Source organism: Sciurus carolinensis, chromosome 5 (assembly GCF_902686445.1).
Source record: "Sciurus carolinensis chromosome 5, mSciCar1.2, whole genome shotgun sequence".
NCBI classification, from domain to species: domain Eukaryota; kingdom Metazoa; phylum Chordata; class Mammalia; order Rodentia; family Sciuridae; genus Sciurus; species Sciurus carolinensis.
The window spans coordinates 2563212-2570100 of NC_062217.1; positions in this window are offsets into that span (position 1 = coordinate 2563212).

Genomic DNA, 6889 nt, shown 5'->3' on the forward strand with positions numbered 1-6889 from the left:
ATCCTTTATTCCCATTCGGGATGGCTTAATGTCTTTGTTAACCTCAGTTTGTCCTGTACTTGTTGCTTAAAACAAAAGAACTGCTTGAGTTAAGAAACTGCTTGAGGTTGACTGATGTTAGGTTAGTAAAGGAAATCTGGGCGACAATAATGTTGAGTGAGTAGGACTTTCCAATTGGGCAACCAAAATAAAAACCACCCTATCGGGTTTCAATCTGAGGTGGGGGACCCCCTCCAAGGTCCCCATTTCTATCTGCCTATAGGTAATCAATCTCCTGATGTCAAGGCATCTGGCTTCTCATTCCCACCCTCACCCCCATCCCCTACCCCTTGAGAGGTGCCTGTCATACCTCTACTACCATCTTGGGGGAAGCCACCATAATGCGATGGAAGTAGGCTGAATTATTTTCCTAGGACTGTCATGTCAAAGTGCCACAAACCGAGTGACTTAAACAACAGAAGTTTATTTTTCTACAGTTTGGAGACCACTATTCCAAAATCAAGGTGTTGGCATAATGACACTCCATGTGAAGTCTCCAAGGGAGGAAACTTTATGCCTTTTCTAACTTCTGGTGGTGTTGGTCAACTCTTGACATTCCTTGCAGCGAAGCTGCATGTCTCTGGTCTATTTGTCATTAGGTGACAATATCTTTGTGTGTCTCTGTCCTCCCATTGTTTTTCCTTTCTTGTAAGGATAGCAATCCTGTTGCATTAGGGCACAACCTAATTTAATCATCCACAAAGATTCCCCTCACATCATTGGTAGGCACTCTATTGCTGAGCCACATTCCTAGCTCTATAATCATTCCTAAAATAAAAGATCATGTTAGTCCTCTACACAGAATCCTGCACTTCCTGTCACTCAGAATAAAATCCAAAGTTACTTCCACTGCCTTCTGACCCAAAGTGATTGTCACTCCTAGTCTCCTACCATAGTCCTCCTCATTACATATTTGCTCTTAGTCTAACCTGCCAAACAGGTTCCTACTCTCATTTCTGGTGGAATGTTCTTTCCCCAAACATCTGCATAGTTTTTGCATTCATTTCATTTAGTTTTCTTCTCACTTGTCCTCTTGCCAATGCAAAGCAATTCCTAACCATTCTATATAAAATAATTCATATGTCTTTCCTTATTCTCAATCCCCTTAGCTGGCTTTATTTTTCTTCTTTGCATTTATCACTGTTTGCCATAGTCATTCGTTCATTCATTGTCATCTGTGTCACTGTTAGGCCCAACAGAAAAGCTTTATTTTGTTCTATAATGTATTCTTAGTGTCTTACTCTACTCCTGTTACTATAACAGAATACCTGAGTCTGGATGATTTTAAAGAACAGAAACTTAACGTCTTGCATTTTTGGAAGCTAGAAATTTAAGATTGAGGCACCACTGGGTTCTGTGTCCTGAAGACCTGGTTTCTGCTACCAATGTGATGCCTTGCTGCTGTATCCTCTGGAGGGGAGGAACCACCATACCCTCAAACAGCAGAAGAGATGGAGGGAAAGAATGAGGTCACTCCTTGCAGCCTCCTTATGAGGGCACTAACCCTACTGAACTTTCAGGACTCAATGGCCTGCTGCAGGCCCCACCTCTTAATTCTGTCACAGCATTAGTTAAGTTCAAGGTCTGAGCTTGGTGGACACATTCAGGCCTTGGCATCATATGAACACCACCACATCTGTAATTTTGAACATTTCCAGTTGAGCTCAAAAAACATATTTTTGATGCCATTGTATTATTTTTAATATGTAATTATTTATTGTTAATATATGGGAATACTGTTGATTTTTATACATTGACATTTTATCCTTTGACTATGCTAAAATTACATTCATTCTAGCAGATTTTTTAGATTACTTGGAATTTTCTATGCAAGTGTTTGTGACAATTTTATTTCTTCCTTTTAATGTCCATGCCTTTTTTCTTTTTCTTGAATCATTGAACTGAATAGGACCTATAACACAGTGTTAATAGAAGTTGTGGGAATTGCCAAACTTACATTTCTAAGTAAAATCCACTTGGTCATAATGTATTATCCTTTTGTGTGTATGTGTATTATTGGATTCACTTTGCTAGTGAAGATGAGTTCTGCTTCCTCGGATGTTGAAGTATAACATCAGAGAAGCACACTAAGACAAGCATATTAAGCAGGTTTTATTTAAAGGTAATAATACAGACTTCTCCCAGGAGGGAGAAGGGGGTCATGGCTGATGTTCTAAAGTCCCAAGAAGTGAGTGCACTCTACATCCTTTATAGGTTAAGGTCTCTTTTGTTCTCCAGTTCTCGTCCCCCTTATCTCTCCTTCCTGCTTATGTGACTAGGCCTGGTTTTGCAGGTGAGATGCATAAAGTGAGAAGCAGATGGGGCAGGGGGAGGGCCAAAATAATTCAACCCAAGGGGCATTAATTAGCAGTTCCTTGCCTGTAGTCCTTGATAAGGGCAGGTAAATTTGGTAATCAATGGGCCCCAGAAGGGGCAGGGATATAGCTCAGTTGGTAGAGTGCTTGCCTTGCATGCACAAGGCCCTGAGTTCAATCCCTACACCAAAAAAAAAAAAAAAAAAAAAGGGCTCTGGAGATCCTTGACATTCCATTCTATTCTTCCAGAGGCAGATGGTTTTCATGGCCTCCATTTCCTCAATTTGACCTGATCCCCTATTTCTACACTAACTGCCTGTCTCCAATTCTGGCTTCATTCCCCACTTTTGCTGTAGGAACTCCTTACTGCTGTAATGAAAGGGGGTGATGACCACTCTGGCTACTTCGAGCTGGAAGTGGGCAGCGTGGGGCAAGCAGTTTGGAGTTCCCTTTTAGAAATCAGGTCAATTGAGGGGTCCAGGGTAGAAGTCTGGGTGGGGAAGAGCAGGTTGTAAAGTGATCTGGGGGTGGGTGCTTCTAGGAGAGAGAAACAAAAAGATGTGAGTACCGAAATGAGATTAGTACAAAGTAAATATTGCAGTATCTGGAAAATGCCAATGAATATCGTGAAGATGATAGAAGTCAATAATATATCACCAGGTGGTGGAAGAACTGAGAAGTTTTTCCCATAGCAAGGCCTAACAAAGGCTGGAGAGGACAAGGCCTTTATTTGGGAACTTTAACATTGTCCAAGTTATCAGGAATGTAAACACAATGTTTAACTCTTAATGTCATTTATGTCACCAGAAATATAGTTAGGCTACTTAATGTCATCTGATTTTTGTAAAATATCCTCTTATTGGTATGACCTGTGTTTAGTTTAGTAGAGATCCTTATATTTCTGTTACTTAGGGCTAGATAATCTTACTAGCAAACATAGATTTAAGCCTAACTGTGTAGCTTAGGAAGATCTCTAGGCCTTAAACTGACTAAAAATTTCTGACTCTGGCAGTTTCTCTTGATAGTTATGAGGCACATTTGCCTAAGAATCTCTCTTTTGTAGCTTCCAATCTTTACTTATTCTAGGGAGTAACACAAGTGTACATCTTAAGTTACATTTAACTATTATTTCTTTTAAATTCCTGGGAGTGGATATATTTTGGTTTTAACTGTTTTGCTGGGTGTTTAAGATCAAGCTGGTCAAATTGACCTGTTCCTGTCTTGTTAAAGAGTCAGCTGAGTTCCCACTGGGGTCACTCATGGGGAACTTGAGAGCAGCTTCTTAGCTCCTTTAGTGCCATTCACTAGGTACGTTCTGCTTGATGAAGTGGCTTCCCTTGGAAGCATCAGGGTGTCTTCCTTGTTCCATGACCCTCCTCTGTAGTAGGTACACTGATTAGCATTTTATCCACCGGTGGTCTCATCAATCTCCCTGATTGGGAGGTTGTGTGACCCAGAGTTGCAAAGCTCCTTAGAGAAGTTCTCTTGTTCTCTGAATTCAGGCTGACTCTGAGGGCAAGAGCCAAATACTGGTTTTTCTTGGCCTCTGTGTTTAATCTCAAGCTCTAAGTTTGATCTTAACCATCCAGCAAGCCAATCTCATCAGTCATAAAGTAAGAGTACTGGGCTTTAACTTCAATGTTTATAACTTTACAGTTATTTACCCTTTTATTTAATTGGAGTCTGTATTAGTACTGGAAGCTACCATTATATACTATCTGTTCTGTAGGTGATGGTTTATTATCACAAGTTACCTAGATTGTGTGTTCTTGAGGCAGCTACTAATGCAAAACATTAACAGGTAATAGTTTTACAAAATGAAATTAGCAAGAGTACAAATATATTCAGCTTATATAGTAGCTATCTTGAATTTTGGCTGAGTTCTACGTTGTATTCCCTGTTTGAGATCACAGTAATTTTACTACAAGAACCAATCTTTTGACTATGACTTTAAATAAACTAAGTCTGGCTTATTTTGGAGTCACTCTAACATGCAGTAAGGTGGGAGGCAGAGCCTTATCTCAGGTAAGGTGTGGCTCTTTACAAATCTTAAGTGTTCTAATTCAAATGCTGATTTTGCTTCTTTCTTAAATATTATTTTAAGAAGTTTACATATACTGTTTCCTGAGTCTATATGAACTTTAACACAATTTAACATCATATCTAAAACATGAATCAAAGAAAGTCTAAGAGAACTTTTAACTTCCCTTTTGTGGGGCAAAGTGGCAAAATTTTTTTTTTATGTTTCATGATATTAACTTTTAAAGAAATCAGGCTCTCACTAACTTTTAGAAATACATTTAAAATTTTTATCTCAGTAATAAAAGTAACAAATTTTACATATACCCTACTGGATAACAGGTCCTATAATAGAACATTAAATGATAGAAATAAATCCCCAATAAAATTTACTCTTTTTATAAGTTTAAAATTACCATTACAGAGAAGTTTAATTTGGAGAATAGCAGCTTGATAAATTTTCTGCTTTTTAAAGACTTGTATACCTGGAAAATATGAACACATTTAATGTACAAAGAATGACCATTCCACAATTACCTTGATACTTTTATATTACCAAATTTAGTTTTTAAAGAAAAATTTAGACTCTGTAACATAGTACAATACTCTAACAGTTGTTTAACCATAATTGTATAAGCCTCAATTTTTTTATAAGCCTCAATTTTTAAGACTAATTGTTCTAAAGAATAAAACTTAACAGACATAATGTTAAGAGTAAATTAGTGTTTCTAAGAAATCTTTGTCATTTTAATTTATGGATTAAACTTTGGTTTATATCAGTACATTAGTATTTGACCTTAGGAAAAAACTTAAATAACTTTAACTGATTGTCTCACGTACATATAACCACCTTTGTTACATACAGAGTTGTTGAAATTTGCCCTTTACTTACACAGACTTTCTTAGTACTTACTTAAACCCTCATATATTTTATCACACAGACTTTCTTGCCCAGAAATATTTTTTTCACTAAATATATTTCCATATTTAGAACTTTTTATTTTCTCTTTCCTATCTGTTAACCCCTTCTTGTTCACATTTTGAAACAACTCTTATGAAATTTCTGAATTTAGATAAATTACTCCTTTTTAATAAGATTAAATATTTTGTTATTTATAGTACTCTCATTGAAACACAGTTGAAACTTTTGGAACCCTTTGTATATAGAATTGTACCTGTTAGGACATGACTCTTAGTAACCTTGTTTTTAGTTTAGTGATGACACAAAGCAATTTTAAAACCTTTTTATTTGCCAACCTATGAAAACACCAATAATGTTTAAGTATGTTACCCCATGGAATTTAAGGAGTTAAGAGTACTCAATGTTATTTAACAATTAGCATTTTAACTTTGTAAATTAATCAGATGTCTTTAAGAAACACATTTGAGTAATCCCATACAAGTCAAATTCTAATTCACTTATTTTTCTGTAAAAACCAAGATATCAGACAAGTGTACTGAACAGTGTTTGCAAATCTCTTTCCTGTTGAAGAAAATTCCTAGAAACAATTGCTATTAGACATTTTATAAACAACATTTTATTAGTTCAACCACCTAGAAACTTGTTAAGTAATTTTAAAGACATTTTACTTTCATTTGTTTACCCAATTTAAATTGAACCTTTTTTAAATCATGTGAATTAAAAGTATCTGGATCCATTTTTTAAATTTTAATTTTATGAGCACTCAATTTTGATATCATTTACATGATACTTAGATGCACATACAGACAAATAACATGATGTCAGACAACATGACATACACATAACACAAAAGCAAAAGCCTTGTAGCTTTATAGGTGAATCTCCATTGCACTGTAACAGATGTTTAAAAACTCTAGTTGAATAAAAAAAATAGGACTGATAAAAAAAGTTATGAGCTCAAAATATATAGAATTTAAGGGAAAAACAAGAGTCCTGGAAAAATGATATGGCCATAAGTTACTTTAGTAAATCACCATAAAATTTACTTTTGCTGGAGTTCAGGTAAAACTTTTTTTTTTTCTTGGGTTTGAGATGGTCTTCTACTGAGCCTTCCGGCTTCCTCTATTTACATTTCATTGTAAGCCTTGGCTGAGATCTGGAAGGAGCTGAGATAACAGGTTCTAGCAGAAACTTTATGTCTAGGGCATTTTAGCCATTTCTATTAGGACAGGTTTGGATGTCAAAGAAAATTATGAGACTTTATTTTCCATTACTTTTGAGATTGAAACTACTATGCTAAGCTCCTCCTGAGATATGCCATCAGCTATTGAGCTGGTTTGCCCATGGCTGCCTATCCAGAATTTTTGGGTGTTTTTTTTAGGATTATTTTTCTCTCGGTGACAAACAGGTTAAATCTTGTTCCATAGGTAAGCTGAGGACAGGGGCCCCTTTTTGATACTGCTGGGACAGAGGATGTCATCCTATTGTGGTTATTTTTCTGTCCAGTTTGTGGGTTCCTTGAGACAGTTGCAATCCTAAGTGTTGAACCTGTTGATGGCATAATTAAGCTTTATTCTTTGAAATATTATAATTC